Source organism: Eumetopias jubatus, unplaced genomic scaffold, assembly GCF_037043125.1.
Source record: "Eumetopias jubatus isolate StellerSeaLion01/CBP00866 unplaced genomic scaffold, mEumJub1_p1.0 scaffold_6, whole genome shotgun sequence".
NCBI lineage: Eukaryota > Metazoa > Chordata > Mammalia > Carnivora > Otariidae > Eumetopias > Eumetopias jubatus.
This window is the reverse complement of record NW_028274812.1, coordinates 108,778,609-108,796,158: the sequence shown is the minus strand read 5'-3', so window position 1 is coordinate 108,796,158 and position 17,550 is coordinate 108,778,609. Positions and strand designations below refer to the sequence as shown.

At 55.5% G+C, this 17,550-nt stretch overlaps 1 protein-coding gene across 4 annotated transcripts in view; it reads left to right on the top strand.

Moving 5' to 3' along the window:
• Nucleotides 1–8,805: 8,805 nt before the first annotated feature.
• The window catches only part of FOXP4 (forkhead box P4), a 49,750-nt gene continuing 41,005 nt past the window's right edge, over nt 8,806–17,550 (top strand). For all 4 annotated transcript variants that reach the window (XM_028097812.2, XM_028097810.2, XM_028097811.2 and 1 more), the window contains exon 1: nt 8,806–8,893. The gene's annotated coding sequence lies outside the window, so the exon portion shown is untranslated. The remainder of the gene's footprint in view (nt 8,894–17,550) is intronic.

The following is a 17,550-nucleotide window of genomic DNA, read 5'->3' as shown; positions in this document are numbered from 1 at the left end:
CCCACTTACAACCTGCTCTTCACCCCTTATCTCTCAAGGCAAGAAACCAAGGAGAATGGCCTGGAACCAGAGTTCTGGGGGCAGGGAGAAAGGGCCCTCAAGAAGCCATATGGTAGAGCCATGAAGTGGACACTTGATGGGTACCAAGCCAGGGTGTGAACACAGGTACTTTGCTTTCGTTACTGTGGAACTCTGTATGAGTTTCACTGAGCTGTGGGCTTGTCACTTGTAAAGTGAGGACAACAACAGTACCCACTCAAGTGTAAATTGGTGCAGCCACTGTGGAAAACTGGACGGAGGTTCCTCTAGAAATTAAAAATAGAACTACCATATGATCCAATACTCCCACTACTAGATATTTACCCAAAGAAAACAAAAACACTAATTTGAAAAGGTATATGCATCCCTTCGTTTACTGCAGCATTATTTACAATAGCCAAGATTATGGAAGCAGCCCAAGTGTCCACCAATAGATGAATGGATAAGGAAGATGGAATATCACACAATGGAATAGTACTCAGCCATAAAAAAAAGGATGAGCTCTTGCCATTTGTGACACCATGGACGGACCTGGAAGGTATCATGGGAAGTGAAATAAGTCAGACTGAGAAAGACAAATCCCATATGATTTCACTTATATGTGGAATCAAAAAAACAAATGAGCAAACAAAGAAAGAGAAACAGACCCATATATGGAGAGAATAAACTGACAGTTGAGGACGGGAGGAAGAGCCTGGAACAAATGGGGTGAAGGGAACACAGGCTTCCAGGTATGGAAGGAATAAATCACAGGGTTGAAAGACACAGCATAGGGAATAGAGTCAAGGGTATTGTAAGAGTGACCTGTGGTGCCAGATGGTCGCTACACTTGTGAGCACAGCATAATGTACAGACTTGCGGAATCACTGTGTTGTACACCTGAAACTAATGTCATGTTGTGTGTCAACTAGACTTCATTTTTTTTTAAATGGGGTGGGGGGAAATGGCCCCTGTACCTATGAAAGCTGTATACTACTACTCCCAATGATGGAAATGCAAATTTTAAAAAAATAACAGTACCCACCTGACTTCTGCTGGGTTCCCCCAGAAGTAGGCCCTGAGACAACTATTCTAGTACACATGGTTGATTTAGGAGGTAAAGGAAACACCAGTAGAGAAGTGAAGAATTAAGACACAGAAGGGAGGGAAGGCAACAAAGTGTATGCTATCACACCATATCCTAGGGTAGGCTCTCCCTGGGCATGCACACAGAACACATACCACCAGAGGGATGAGGGAGTGGCACTATTTATACACCAATCCCACACTTTATGGGTGGAGGGCTCTCCCCGAAAACTGTGAATGCCCCCACACTTCTGGCCTCCCACATAGTGGTAAAGTGGGCATGATGCCCAGAGGGAGCCCTCTCAGGCAAGGACAGACAGGTAGGTGCTGGTGATTGGAAGCCTTGGGAGTGGAAGCGGTCAGGGGAAGGGGGCATAGGAACAGGGCACCAACAGCATCTGCTGCATCATCTCAGGGAGCTGTTAAGAGGCAAAATGAGGTCACACATGAAGAATGCTTAACACGGTGCTTGATGCACAGTTGATTCATCGCTAATTGAGATCCAGCCTCACTCCAGCCTTCAGATGCCTAGCTTCAGTGACTTCCTGTTGCCTAACAACCATAAAGGAGGTCTTGGGGACGGGAGGGCCAGGGATCAAGAGAAGAAGGGACTGGAGAAGAGAAGGCCAGAAAGCAGAGGGGGTGCAAAAGAACCAGGAAGGAAGTGGGCCCTGGAGCCCAGGCCTGGCATGGAATGTGATCTGGAACAGAGTATGAAAGCCACAGGAAAATGTGGGACGCCCACTCCATGGGCCCAGCCAGACACCACAGACAATAATGAACCTATAAAAACTCTCTCTTATCATCTCCCCTTATGTCCATACTACATTCATTGCCTCTACCTTTTGGGATGGTGCCTTCTCTTAGGAAGGAAGGAAAGAAAGAAGAGAAAGAAGAGAAAAAGAAAGAAAGAGAGAGAGAGAGAGGGAGGGAGGGAGGGAGGGAGGAAGGAAGGAAGGAAGGAAGGAAGGAAGGAGGGAAGGAAGGAAGGAAGGAAGGAAGGAAGGAAGGAAGGAAGGAAGGAAGGAAGGAAGGAAACCACATTGGGACCATTGTGGGGATCGGAGATACATGTGAGCAGTGCCTGGTAGAAGATGCCTCCTAGGTGTTAGCTTTTTCCAGTGTGAGGCTACCTTGGCTTTGACCTTGCTCCTCCACATCTCATCTCACCCTCCAGTGCCAGCAACTAAGACCCCAAATCCTAGGCCTTCAAAGTTCCCCAGGGAAGGAATGCTTCCCTTGTTCAGCACAGAGTTCAGAAGGCATCCATCCCCGGGGACCAAGAGGAAGGGAGCTGGGAGGAGCGAGGACAATGGGAGCACAGCCCTCTGAGAGGAGGGGATGGTCCCCAGGGAGAGAGAGAGAGCCACCTAGCTCCATTTTCTATCCAAGTCCCGCCCCCACCTCCCTTGCCTGCAAGCTCCGCCGGTTCCTGCCCAGGTTCTACAACCCCCAGCGGATACCTTCAGGGCACCAACTTGCTCTGAGGTGTGTCAGGCTTTTTTTTTTTTTTTTTAACTGTGCTCTAAAGTATCAAATCATAATAAAAATGAAATCAACAAGCATTTACTGTGCAGCTACTATGCAAAATACACTGGGCGGGGTGCAACAGGAAATTCCAAAACAACTACAATTGTCCGCCACTGACCTCAGTGTATTATGTTGTTGGAGAGATGAGGCATAAATGATTAAACAGTTAACAACACAATAGAATGTGTTAGAAGTTTCTAGGTGCTTATTAAATAAAAGTTAGCCAACAGCACATCGTAACATCCACAGGAGTGCCAAAGAGGAGAGGCAAGGAGGTGTCAGCGGGTCCGTAGGTAATCAAGGAACAGCCACCCAGCTCCAATCTACCCTGTGCGGACACTGAGGAGAAGCCTGTGGGACTTCTCTTCCTCCCCACCTCTCCACCAGACCCTCCATTCTCAGTCGGTCCTGCAGCCCTGAGCGAAGAAACACAGTAAGCCCCTTGCTTCGGAATTCAGCCTAGAAAGTACCAGAATTGGGATTAAAATCCCAGGATCTTCACAAGGAAGGAAATCATGGGGCAGGTCCCGAAGGATGAAGGGAGAAGGGGTTCTTTCCTCTGTGCCTGCTCCTTGGCTTTTCCTCGTCCCCAGGCACAACTCTTCCACAGAAGGCTGGGTGCCCTGCACTGAGGAGGGGGAAGGGCACTGGGTGCGCTCTCCCCGCCCCCCCACCCCATTCTTGAGTGTGTGTCGTGCTATCTCCCTTCATCAAAATCCCTCCAGAGAGAACTCTCACTTGACCCAAAGACACTGTGTTCTAATTGATGTAAAATTGTCCGTTGCTTGTCAAGTTATTGTTCATTTCCTGATCCTTAATGACTGATTTTCCACCAATTAGCCTAGAGTCCCATGCCTGCCACCCCATGGACCAGGCCTGAGTCTCTGAGGCCCTAAAAATGACTGCCGGGGACCCCGCAGATATCTCCCAGGACCCAGGCACCCAGCCAGCCTGGCACCAAGCAGGGCAACTGGGCCCCACCCCCAGTCCTGAGTGCCTTCCACCCCACAGCCCCCTAGAACAGCTCCCCACAGTACATGGTCCTCTACTCGGGGCAATATGGTAACCTGATAAGCTTCCCCCCCCCCAGGGCTAGGAGCCTCCCTGAAAAGGGGGGCATCTAGAGAGTGTCTTGAGGATTCCTGGCACAGTTCATTAAGATATCAACCCTTAATGAAATATTTCTTTGTTTAAATCATCATTTATCTTGGGGAACAGGGGCCTTTGTGGCCAAGGAAAAGGCTGCCCCCTTCCATGCCTCCCCCACCTCCACCCAGCACAGTCCCCCGATCTTTCTGAGTCAGAAAGACTGGGAAGCAGGGTGGGGAGGAGCAGCTTAGAAATGGGGAGGGGAGGAGATTCCAGAGTGGACGAACCACAGGGAGAAAGGGGGACAACTTGATTGAGCAGAGAGCAAAGGAGGAGAGAGAAACAGAAGGCCTAGGGTGGGATGGGGAGGGGAGGTGCACACAGAAGGAAGCCCACTGCAGTGTGACCACAATGGCCAAAGGTTGGAAACAACCCAACTGTCCATCACTGGGAGACTGGGCAAAGAAACCGGGGCACGCTGATACAGTGGAATGCTCTCCACCAGCCTTTTCAATGATTGACCTAGAGATACATGTAGCAAACTTAAATTAATCTCCCCAGCATGAAATAAACACCAAGAAAGAACAAAAAGTAAAAGCAAGGAGCAGAAAGATACCTTCTATTTAAAATTTCAAGATACCCAAGCAACACTGAACGATTAATAATATAAACCTTACTTGGGAGGGCTACCCACCAGCTGCAAGAAACTGGCTACCTCTGGCCAGGGAAGTTTGGAGAAAGTGAAAGGGATACGGAGAGGTCCTCAACTATATCAGCAACAATGTTGATACTTTTTAGTTTTAAGCATGAGGAAAGGCACACCAATTAGAAGTATACAGCAGCTCAATTAATTTTCACAAAGGGAACACACCCTTGCAACCAACTCCTGATTTCAAAAACTCAGAACACTCCCAGACCCCCCAGGAGCCCTCTCGTACCCTCTCCCGGTCATGCCCCTTCTCTCCTGAGTTCTAATGCTGGAACCAGTTTTTGAATTTCAGAGAAATGGAATCTTACTGGGTGCTTTGTCTTGTGTGATGTGTTTATGCTCAACATTCTGTGTGTGAGATTTCTCCATGTTGCTGTGCATGGCAATGCTCGGTTCGTTCTCATTGCCAAGTACTAGCCCATGTATGAGAATACCATGATTTGTTCACTTATTGCACTGCTGATGGCTATTGTGCAGGGTGCTGCGGAGAACATTCTAGTGTATGTCTTTTGGTGAACACATATATATGTTTTAGGAGTGGAGCTGCTGTGTTATGCTGGAACGTTTTATTCCTTAATAAGGCTAAAAAAAGGTTTTGAGGGGGAAAAAAAGTAAGACTCAAACAGTCAGATGAATGGAAACATAAACCATCTGGGCCTAGATGTGTTGAGACTGTGGAATTAAGGAGACTAATGTTTTTGTACACACCTCCACCCCCACCCCTGAGTGCCAGGCCTGGAATGAGGAATAAGCTCACCCCCTAGCCCACTTCACCCCTACCACAGGGAGGCAGCTGACCCTGGGGAGGGGTTTCTGCTTGGAGCAGGAAGACCTGGGAGCACACCTTGCTTCCCCACTCCCAGCTGTGTGACCTGGGGCAAGTTGCCTGACCTCTCTGAGCCTCAAGTTCCCCACTTAGAAAACGAGAAGAGCCACTATATCTGGGGCGATAAAGCACAAAGGCACGTGAGAGTCAGGTGGTCAGCGCACGGCAAGCATTTAATAAGTATCAACTGCAGTTGTGTGTATGGTTTGCATTTTTGTGAGGTCAGTACTCCTCATTTTTAGGTGAGGAAACCAGGGCTTACAAAAGGGAATGGGAGCATTTCTGGAAAGCTAGATGATTTGCCCATGCTTTTTCCTGCCAGCCACCTAAGGAGCCATTCTCCTAGTGTTGTGGATAAGGAAACTAAGGCTCAGACATCATGTAACTTGCCCAGGTCACACTGCTGGTAAATGACAGAGGCTGAAGTTCAACCCAAGGTCACCTCATGCCAGCCCCTGTGCTTTTGACTACAGCTTCCCCAGCAGGGCTAGGCCATGGGCCCTCATTCTTGCCATAGTCAATGCCCCTGGCCCCTTTGAAGGAATGATAGTGCCTCTTCCAGGTGACTCCACCTCGGGAGCCAAGGTCTCCTCTTAAGCCTTCTCACAGAGCTCTTGTACCAGAAGGAAGAGCTTCAGACTGGCTGCGTTGATTTTGGGGTGATTGTTTGGTACCTTTCTTTGATGAGGCCTTGTTTTCCTCACCAAAATGCCCGTTAGGTGAGGATAAGACAGGGTCTCTTGCCTCCCTTGTGCCCCCCACTGTGACTCACAGGGCGCTGGACACTGAGATGGCCTGGAGATGACCAGTAACCTGAAATGAAAGCCAAAGCATTTCCCAGGGAACCCCTTTTGGGCAAGGGAGCCCCTGTGGGAGGTGCGGAGGGCTGCTGCAGGAAGGTGATGGGTAAAGGACTTGGTGAGGCTGAGAGTTAGCCAGAAAAGAGGTGGACAAGCCTGTTCCACCTCCCCTCTGCCCAAATCCCTTCTTTTGTACTGAAAGCCATCCTGAGCCTCTGCAGAAAGGATGGGCAGGAGGCCTGAGGGGCATGGCCACAGACCAGCTGGGCTTAGACAAGGACTGGCCAACTCCAGGCCAGGCCCAAACCTGTCCACACACCCCGACTCCCACCAGAGCTGACTCTCCATGGAAGCTAAACTGGATCACATTACCAAGGGCCTCCTTTCTCCCAGACTGCACTCCTCCTCAGGTAAGCCACAAGCCAGTGCTGCTTTAGAAGCCTCCATGTGGTTCTTCCCCAACCTCACTGAAGTGGTCAGAATCCTGCTTCAGCACTTACCAGCTCTGTAACCCTGGGCAAGTGGCTTAATCTTTCCGTGCCTCAGCTTTCTCTTCTGTAAAATAGAGATAATGGTACTATCCACCTCATCGGGTTATTGTGAAGATGAAATAAGGTCTTTGCCTTGGGGCGTCTGGGTAGCTCAGTCGTTAAGGCTCTGCCTTCAGCTCAGGTCATGATCCCCAGGGTCCTGGGAGGGAGCCCTGGATCGAGCCCTGCATTGAGTGCTGCATCTGCATCGGGCTCCCTGCTCAGTGGGGAGCCTGCTTCTCCCTCTCCCTCACCTGCTGCTCCCCAAGCTTATGCTCTCTGTCAAATGAATAAATAAAACCTTTAAAAATAATAATAATAAGGCCTCTGCCTGGCCTGTTGTCGGACTTGAACATTAGCTATTGTTATTCCTTATTGAACTGCTATTACTGCACTGGGAAGGACACTGGAGAGTCACATAAATGACATTTAAAATCCTCCTCCCTACAATTTCCCACCTAAATACTGAAGGGTCCCTGTCACACCCACCCAGTAGGGCAAAAACATAGGGTCTGGACAATGGACGAGGTATCACTAACCTTACAACCACTTCTGACTATTTGTACCTGCAGAAAAGGGATGGAATAATTGATGAAGAGCAACCCAAAGCGAGCCTCCTTCCCTAGGTTCCTTCTCTTCCAAGAGATCCTTCTCTCCCCAAGCGACAGGACTGACTCACCCTAAGCACCCACAGCTTACACTCCACAGGGGCAGCAATGTGTCTGCCCTGTCTCCATCTGCCTCAGGTGATCTGGGCCTGGAAAGCTTTCAAGAGCCACTGCCTTCCTGCCCTCCTCCCACAGCAGGGCCCTCCCTTAGTCATGGGCATTCCTGGAAGATCTCTGGGGTGTCCTTCACCTCTCCCCACCCGCAACACACAGAGACAGACAGGAGACGTTTTGTGAGTGGAGGTTTTATTCAGGTTTCCACGGGTGTCTGAGTCGAGCATCTGCTACCAGCATACCCCTCCGCCTTGGAACTCGGGCCTTTCCCCATCCGGACTCCCCCACCCTCGCCCCCGCCCCAACCCACGCCACTGCCACCACCACTATCCCTCCCAGCCCCCAGGCAAAGACACAGTTTTGTTTGCAATCCAATTTGTCCGGATAATTGCCTCGACTTTGCACTTCGCTTTGCCCGCGTGTATCCGGCTCTGGGCCCCTTCTTCACCGGTTCGCAGAGCACTTTCTGGGAAATTCCCCTTCCGGTAAGGGAGTCAGCGCGCGCCGGGGGTGAACGTTCACAATGCCCAAAGGAGCCTCCCCACCTCCCCCACCCCGGTTCAGAAAGCTCACCCCCAGTCCCCCACGCAGTGCGGAGCAGGAGGGAGGCAAGGAAGAACTCGGGCCGGACACCCGCTCCGGGATCAGGGCCCCGGGCCACTCCCCGCGCCGAGCGCAGCCCGCCGGGAACCAATGAACCGTGTGGGAGCAGGGTTCGGCCGTACCTCCAGACTCCAGGGAAAAGCTGGGGTTTGCAAAGCGCGCCACAGGATTCGCGGGAGCAGGGAGAATCCCTGGGGTCTTTCCACCTCCCGCCTTTCTCAGGTCTGCAGCCCCGTGTCTTCTCCCCAAGTCCCCACTTTCCTTCCCCTAAAGTTCGGTCCACGTGGTCTTCTCTTGCTCGCCGCGGCGGCCTGGCCGGGTGAAAGCGGCTGCACCTGCTTTAGGCGAATTATGGTAGCGCTAGAAGTTGGTCTCCCCTCCCTCCACCGCTCGCTCGCTCCCTCCTCCCAGGCTCTCCGCGCGCTCCCTCCTTCCCCCTCCACCCCGCGTCCCCCGCCCCCTCCCGCCCCGCCCGCGCGCCGCCCGCTCGCAGCCACTCGCAGCCCGGGCTCAGTCGCAGCCCCTCGGAGTCCGGAGCCGGCCGCCCCTGCGGACCGGACAGCGCGACCGGCGGCCGGGACGGAGCCCCCAGCCCGCGAGGAGGGCGCGGCGCAGGCGGCGGCGGCGCGGCGGGGAGGAGCCCGGGCCGGAACCAGGGCTGGGCCGGGGGCGGGGACGCCGGGGTCCCGGAGCCCCGGAGCCGGAGCTAGCGAACAGGCGTCGCGGGAGGACCGAGAAGGAGGAGCACCGCCGGAGCGAGCCGAGCTGCCCACGAAGTGCGATGCCCCGGCGGGGCTAGGGCGCGCAGCGGCCGGCGCGGCGCGGCGCGGAGGGAGGACGCCCGGGAGCTGCGCGGCGCCGGGCGGCGCGGAGGGGCAGCCCCAGCGGGCGGCGGCGGGCCCGGGCTGCGACCCGAGCGAGCCTCATGCCCCGCGCGGGCTGACGGGCCGGAGCCCGCACGGAGCGGCCGGGCCGGACAGGTAGGTGGCCGGCCGAGCCCGGGGACGCGGGTGGGGGCTGGGCCGGCGACCAGACCAACTCCCTAGCTCGCGCACTCTCTCGCCCGCTCACTGGCTCACTTTGTGTTTGCAAACTGCCCGCCGGAGACGCGCCGGGCGCCGGGAGGAGCCGGGCCCAGGCCGGCGCACTTTGTTCCAGCCGGGGCCGGCTGCGGCGCCCTGACCCCGCGCTGCCACCACACCCCGCCCCCGGCCTGGGCCCCCGCGGCCCAGAGCCGCCTTGGGAACAGGTGGGGGCTGCGGCGGGGAGGCGGGAGGTGGGGGCAGCCGGAGGTCGGCGGTTGGGGGGGGGGCTGGAAAGGCTACTGAGGCCCGCCCTTCCCCCAGAATCTGGGCCCCGCCCCCTCCTGGCCTGGCCGCTAGGAGTGGGGTGTAAGGGGGCGCGACCCCCCCCGCCCCCCGCCCGAGTCAAACAAAGAGTACTTCCCGGCCCGGACTTTCCTGAGCTGGGGAGGGAAGTGATTGGCGCGAGCTCCCCCAACCCAACCCCAGTCAGTCTAGGATTCCCCGAGACGCGCCGGAGGCAGATGGGGGGGTGGGGGGGACCGCGGTCACACCCGCCGCGTCGCCTCGGGTGAGAAGGGGACTTGTTTTGCTGGGCTCGCACCTTGGAGGTTCCGGGGCCAGTCAGCCCCGTTCCCCTGTGGCTCGGCCAGCTCGGATATAGAGTGGAAAACTTCTTGGGGACTTGAGAGCGTCTGGAAACGGCCCCTGTGATTTTGTGCGCCTGTGCTGGAGGGCGGGGGACGGACCCGGCGGATACCTTTATTCACCCCGTTTAGGACGAGCCACCCCCACCCCACCCGCCTCATCCTGTTGGGGGGAAGGGGAGGGCGGCAGCAGGGTTCCGAGGCCCCAGGGAAAAGGGTTCCCGAGTGACCAAGCAGGACCAGCAGGGAGGCCTCAGATTGCCGACCCCAGTGTCTCCTCCGGACAGCCCCCCCACGGACGCCTCTCTGACCCGCAGTCACCCCGGCGGCGCCCCGGCCTCGCGCTCCGCGTCAACGCCAAACTAACTTGGGGCTGAGCCCGGGCAAAGCCTGTGGCGCTAGAATGCGGGGCGCCCTGAGCGACCTGGGGTCCCGGCCTCCCCGGCAAAAGACCGTGTGATTTCGCGGGACGCGGATTCTGAGACAGAGGCCCTAACGGCTGCGGATGCCTTACTACAACTGGGGCGATCTCGTGAACACGGCCGCGTCCCTCCCGGACCCTCTAGGCTGGGGGAAGATGATACGGGAACGCGGAGACCCTGAGCCTATAGAGCGCCAGGCTCATCCCTTTGCACTCCGGCTCCTCTTGCCAACCCCCGCCTGGCGGATTGCCTCGCTCCCTCGGCGCCTGGGGTTGAAGGCGTCTGGAGATCACCGTGTGTCTCGCACCCCAGCACCGGGTCTCCCTGCAGATTGGCCGCGGATCCTGGAGCAGGGGTTCCGTTGGGGGGATGAAAGAGCAAACCTGAGTCTGAAACTGTCATCCCTGAGGTTCCTGAGAAAGCCCAGGGACATTTTGGCCAATGCGGGTTTTTACTTGAACTTCAGCGTCTTCATACCCCGTTTTCAAGCACCGCCTGGATTGTCCCAGGGCAAAACTGTGTTGGGTCTGGGATTGAGGGCCCCGGGAGTGAAGCTTGAAGGGCAGCAGGGGTTGGAGCCAGAGACTGGCTGGGGTGCCCCCATCTCCCACGCAGAAAGAAGGAGCAGTGGGACCGTCTATACTACTGCCTGTAGCTGAGGGAGGGTCTAACCTGCACCACCGGAGAGCGCAGTGGGTAACCCAGACTGGAACACCGAGAATTTGAACCCAGACTCTCACTTTCAGCAGAGAACCAGGACTGAACGCTTCCGGCTCTGGGCATTTCAAGCCCCTGACTCTCCTGGTGAGCCAGCGGGTGGTCACAGGGGCCGGAAGGGCAGGGATGGCCGTGTCTCAGCTGCCGGAAAGAGAGACCCTCGCTTCAGACAGCCCCTGCCCCAGACAGTCCCCACACAACCCTGCAGAAAATTGCTTCGGGGAATGGGAAGTCTGGAGGCTTGTTTTGTTTTGTTTTAAACTTGAGAAACTTTGTCTTGCCTGGGTTCTAGGGTTCTTTGTCACCTGGCAGGCTGGAGGGAGGGCCCCAGGACTGCTGTAGGCACCTGGACGACTTGCTTTTTCTGGCTGCTTTAGATCTGAGCCTCTCAAAAGCAGGGATGTGCCTGGGGGGGTGGGGGGACTCCCTATCTGGCGTTGCTCCAACTCTTGTCAGCTGGGCAAGGTAGCATGGGAAGGAGGTGGTGCTGTGGGTGCCCGGTCCCCCAAACATACCCAGGACCCTAGCAAGATAGGAATCTCTTCTTCCAGACCTTCGGCCCACCACCTTACTCTGGTCCCAGCCTTAGCACTGAGTTAGGGGAGACCATGGGAACCTTTTCTCTTGGCACTAAGCCGTTGAGTGTCTGGGTGGGGTTTTCTATCCTTCTCCCAGTCCTGGGCAGGTTTCCCAGGAGTTATGTAGTTGGGGAACCCCTGAGCCCTGGGGAGAGAAAGCCCTGACACCAATGCTGGGGAATGCCAGGGGTAGGGCAGGTTGGACCCAACTTGCAAGAGGACCTGCCCCTGTCCCTTTCTGTGTAGGTGCCCTTCTCACACCTAGACACTGATACCCCCACCCCCTTTCCTCTGTCTTTGGCCAGAAACTTCCTTTCTGGCTGCTGGCAGGTAGGTCCCTTTTTGCCAGGAATGTGCATATCCTGCTGGGCCCCTACTCCAAACACACCTCTTCCTTAGGGGGAAGAAGGCAGGGGGACATGGGGGGGGGCTTCCTTTGATCCAGTAATTCGCCAAGTGTTTGCTGAGCCCCTACTCTGTCTGGGCAGGTCCCAGTCTGGGTACTAGAGAGCCCAAGAAAGAAGGCTGGGGTCTGTTCTCTGATCCTCCTATTGCCCAGGTAGGAGAGACAGACAAGATGTCACATCAGGGAGAGGAGAGTGGGAGCAGGGTGTCTGTTTCGGAGGAGAGGTGTGAGCTGCAAAGGGAAGGAAGGGTCATCTCAAAAAGAAACCCCCCTGCTCCGCTACACCTGGCCTGGCCGCACCCTCTTTCCCAACATCCTAACCCTTCCCTGTGCCACTGCCTTGGTGGTTTGCCTGTCTTCCCAGCTGAAATGCAAGCCCCTCCACATCTATCCCCAGCACAATAACTTTACTTTCCTAGTAGCCCAAATTGTGCCAAATAAGAATTTCTTCTTCCCAAGGAGCTCCACACAGTGTCCTATCATGCTCTTACAACTCTCCCAGCTTCCCCAGAACCAAGGCCAGGCAGGTGCTACTCTTGACAGGATTCTACTGGCGGAAATGGTTTCCTTGGACTTGGTTCCGGAACCCGGGGCAAGGAACTGGGGCCTGCCTAGGGCAGAACATGGGTCAGGGTGGAAAAGGCTTTGGAACCCACCAGCTGTGATGGGACTCTGGGTAACTTAATGAAGCTCTTGGAACCTCAGTTTTCCTCTGTGTAAAGTGGGTCAATAATACCCACCTTAGAGAGTCTGTTTGGGAGTTGAATGTAAAGTACCTAGCATGGTGCCTGGCACTTGGCAGTGCTGACCAAGGGGTGGTTTTTATTACTAGATTCCCAGCACTGCCAGGACACACGTTGGACTGAATACTGGAAATGCTTATGTTTTAACCTCCATTTCACGAGCTGGGGAAATGAAGCCCAAAGAGAAGAAGCAACTTGTCTGAGGTTATACAACTAATCAGTGGTAGAATCGGGGCTAAAATGTGGGGCTCCTAACTCCCAGTACAACCAGTAGGGCTTGAGCCTCTGCTGTGGGGAAGGGAGAAAGGAGCGGATGGGAGGGCTTGTCAACTCCCCCCTCACTCTTTTACAGACTCAGGCCTGGGCTGCCCCTCTGCCCTGAGGTGAGAAGGCTGTGTTTTTTCCTCCTGCCTTCCCTTTAAGGGAGGGTCTATGTTCAGAACCTGGCATTTCCCACCTGTACTTAACCCTGGAACAGTGCAGTCATATGTTACCCACCCCCCCCCACACACACACACCACCCTTTTAAGGTGCTGATGAAGACAAATAAAAATGCGAGGGATAATTCCCCAGAGTGCAGAGGAGGAAAATGGCTGGCACCACCTCCAGAAGGGAGACCTCTGGGATTTGGAACCCTAGCCTACACAGTCTTACGGAAGACAATTTTGACCACCAGTCTTAGATCAGTTTGGGACCTACCTGTGGATGGATCATCTCAAAGAAGCAAAAAAAAAAAAAAAATACACACACACACACAACTTTGGCCTGAAGTTCCTGGCTTTTTCAGCATTGCCTTCCTGGATTCTCCATGGGAATGCACCCCTTCTTCACCCAGTCCCACCCACCACGCTGGGATCACAGCAGGAACCCTTTACCAAGCCTTGTGGCTGCCCATGCAGTGGTCTCGTGAGATGGCATGGGGGGGAACGCGGCTTACGGAGCCTGGACTCAGGGCACGCCTGCCTGAGCTAGAAATCCAGAGCTCCCAGCACAGAAAGCGCATGAGTCTAAGTGTCCTGTGCCTTGAGGGGTTCATCCAGGCCTGGGCCTGATGGATGTCCTCCCTTCCCTTGATCCCTGTCCCAGGCCTCCTCCTTTCCAGGTCTTTGCCAGGGTGTCCCTCACTCCAGTGCAGCCCCGCACCTTCTCCCCACCCTGGCCAGAGCCCTGCAGCCTGTGCCTGGAATCCCAGTAGCTCTGCTGACTTCACAGGTCCCAATCCTCTGCTCAGCTGGAGCCTCCAGAGCTGGGGCCTGAAGGCCACTGGGCTCACTGGTGGTACTGAACAGAGGTAAATGGCGTTTTCTCTACTACTCCAAGCTGATTCCGATGGAACCTGACCTGGGCTACCATGCACATAGGGCGGGGGGACAAGATGGTGGGTTTTCCTCACAGTAAGAGTGGAGTGTGTGGACTAGCGACCCTTTGGCATTTGTTCAAGATAGTCAGGGTCAGCAGGTGGAAGTTACCTAGAATTCTCACCAGCAGCAAAGGAGGGACAGAGGATGGCGACTCAAGGGCAGGGTGACTCACGGAATGGAGACCAGGAGGAGGGCTGCTCTCCATCCCACAAACACTGTGGCGTGCATACTGTGCAGTGGCAAACAAGGGTTTAGGGGAGGAGGTTTAATAAGAGGTGACTCGATTGCCACTTGGAAAATCAGAAATGGAGCAAGCGCCGCAGGACTGATCTTTCAGATAGGGACTGGGGACTGGAAGCAGGGCTCTGGTCCTGATGCTCCCGAGGGGGGAGGGGGCGCGACAGGATGCCTCTGCTGGCCTGGGAGAGCCCTCAGGAGGTCTGTGCTGTGTGAAGGGAAACTGGGGGCTGGGTGGGCGAATGGGCTCCCATTCTGGGTTCCTCAACCGGATGAGCTCCCTTGGATGGGGTTCTGCAGCTCTGGAGCCCACACTTCCGGGAGACCCAGGCTGAAAGAAATTGGTCCCCAAAAGGGTAGCGGTGTACTTCCTCCTTTCCTTCAGGGGTTCCCCGGCCAGATGTGCATCCGCACCCTGCGAGGAAGGGCGTGCGCAGCTGAGGAGAATTTGGGGGAGAGACTGAATGGCGGGATTTGCGGGAGACCCAGGGAGTGGCTGCAGCTGTAAGCGTTTAGGGAGCAAAGCGCTGAGCGTGGAGAAGCTCCCTATCTTCTCAAGGCTTCCGCATAACTGGATCGGGGCAGGAGGCGCTTGTGAAGGTCGGGTCTTGTTAAGGATGCCGAGTTGGTCCACCTGGGAGAACCCTTCCTTTAGGAAGCCTCCGGGATTTCCCCCAGAGAGCCTGGGCTACTGGTCTTCCCTCCCAGCTCAGCGCACTTGCCCGGGGTTGCTGGCTTCGCCAGCGTTTCCCCGAGCCTCCGCGAGCGCATCCGTGCAAGTTGCAGGAAGCTCCTTCATCTCTGAGCTCCGGGACGCAGCCCCGGGACCAGAGCACCGGGAAAGAGCCTGGGGCTCAGGACCCACTCTGGCCAGTGCCTGGGGGTCTAGGGAATATTGGAAGAGGGGACTGCTGGTCTTTTAGCTAGCGGGAGGGCCGCTTACTCCCCGCGTGCTGCACTCCTCTCACTTGGGGATGACTTAGCAGGTCTGAATGGTAAACAAGGTCTGGATTCACTGACGAGAGTCACTGCTATGCTTGCTGCTAACCCACTTCCTAACCCCCTGTAGGACCTTAGGCATGGCCCACTTCTCTCTGGGCCTCGGTTTTCCTAGCTGCACAGCTGACTTGGGAACACCCGCAGTGTCTTCTCCCGGGCCTCCCCTGGCCGAAGCTGCGGGCTGGGCATCAGGCGAGAAGAGAAGCGGAAGGTCTCAGCGCACTCCCCCTTTGTTCACCGTGGCCCGAGCCTCCTGCCTCTGTCGCTCCTTCCCGAAAGGGGCGCTGTGGAGTGCGGGGCAGGCGGCCTAGGCAAGGCTCCTCCTTCTCAATTAGGCGGCGAAGCCTGATTAAAAGGGGGTGCTGCCCGCCCCCCACTACCCGATCTCCATCGACGAGATTTCCCTTCATCAGAATCTCACATCCTCCAGAAATTAATTTGATGCCTCTTGTTATCAATTAATTGAATCTCGTTGGGAGAGAGAGCTCAACGAGGCTGGCAGCGGCTTGGCCCTTGTGCGTCGCTGTTCTGCCCTCCCCCTCATAGCAGGACAGCCTCACCCCCTCCCCATTTCTCTGTTTCTGCCTTGCCTTTAATTCCACTTATTTTCTAAAATAAAACCACCGCTATGAACCCTTTTGCCCAGTTTGGCTCGGATGGGTACCCATCCATGGACGGGGCACTGCCTGGGATTCACCCTGAGCTGCGGAGGGGGGCGGGGCAGGGGTTCCTCTTCTCTGGGCCCTGTTCCATCCCTCTGAAAATCAACAGAACCTCACCCTTGGGGAATTTGGCCCTGACCCTGACCCTGTGTACTCCAGGGGCTGCTGGTGAGAAACTTGGAGAGGAGGCCTGGGGGAGGGATGGCTAGGGACAGACTGCAAGGAGCCTCCCCCACTAGACACACACACCCTAGTTGGAGGAGGGGACACTGGAGGGCCGGGCTAGGGCCCTGTCAGTCATCAGGATTTTGTCCCTGTGAAAGTTTCATCTTTTTTAGAAGAGGCAGTTAGGAGCTGTTGCCCTGCCAGGGCTGATCTGCTCAATGAAGGGAGAGAGGGCACAGATGTGTGGTACTTCCTAGCTGCCTAAGAGCTAAGTCGGGCATCCACAGGAACAAGGTGAATGAGAGAGGAAGGAGGAAGGTTCTAGAAGACATCCCAGTCTGGGAGGGGGTTGTGGCCAGTACAGGGTACAACTAAGTGGTCACCAGACCCTGACTGAGGGGCTGTGCCTTGCCATTTCACATACCTTCCCTTCCCTTCCCTTGTCGTGATCCTCACAACAGCCCTGGGAGATTCTCCAGGCAATGATCCGTATTATTCTCAATTGATGGGTGAGGGACCCAGGCCTGGAGAGGTAATGTAACTTGCCCGGGGTCACACAGCTAACTGGAACCTGCTTCTCTGGAATGCTGGCCATAAGGGCTGAGGTCACAAGTTGACCAACTTCACCCCTTCAGAGTTTTGTTGACCCACACAAAGCTTATTACAAGGGTACATTTCACACAAATATCCCCACTTTGGCTTCTTTTGAAAACCCCAAACCCCGTCAACACTCAGCCTGAATTGCCACGTGTGGTAAGGACAGACCGGGATTGAGTGCCCCACACTTCTCACCTGGCCTCCTAGGTGACCGGCCTAGCCCCTGAGGGCATTTTGGGTAGTAATTCTGTCTTGGAGATCTCACCGGTCCTCAGTATTCTCCAAGGAAGAGCTGGGGAAAGGGGGGTGGTCTGAGAGACTCAGAGAGGTCTTTACTAGAGCTCAGAGAAGACCTTTAAGGACACCCTGACCCCAGTTGAATTCCCACACAACTGTTTGAAACTGATAGTGGGGGATAATTCTCCTGTTTTTTTACCCTGGAGGGGACTATAGGGTCTTGTGTCTCCAGGAGCCCGTTCTAACCTGAAAGCAGCCCATCCTTGCGCAGGTGAGCCCCTCTGTGAAAGTCACCCTCACCCTCTTACCTATCCCGCAAACTTATGTATTTTTGTGGGGGAGGGGAGAGACTTTCTCCCAAGAATGAAACCGCAGGTGACGACTAGAGAAGAACTGGGCATAAGTCACCTTTCTGGAACTCATTTTGGAACAGAGAAAGAGGGGGAAGGATGCTGAATCTTGCGTGTTTGGATGTGGATGTGTTCTGGATGCCCCTTGAGTTGGTACCCGGGAGCCCTGTAAATGCCACACTTGAACATCATCAGGGAAGAAAGCGAGAGGGCCCAGGGCCGGTCAGGGGCAGGTTGGGTGTGAAGCAGTCAGGGACCCAGGAAGGGCCAGAACCCAGTGGTCTGTCCCAGGCTGGCTGGAGCCCCTCCTCTGCTCACGGGAGCCCCCTGGTGCCAAGGGCACTACCAGAACCAGGCTCCAGATGGCCACTCAGGCCCTGGATGAGTCACCCCCACCCCTTAACCAGCGGGGGGCCCCCCCACATACGACGTCACTATTTAATTAGCCATCTCTGATTAACCAAACTTGGCATTCGGCTTCTCTTGCCCTCATC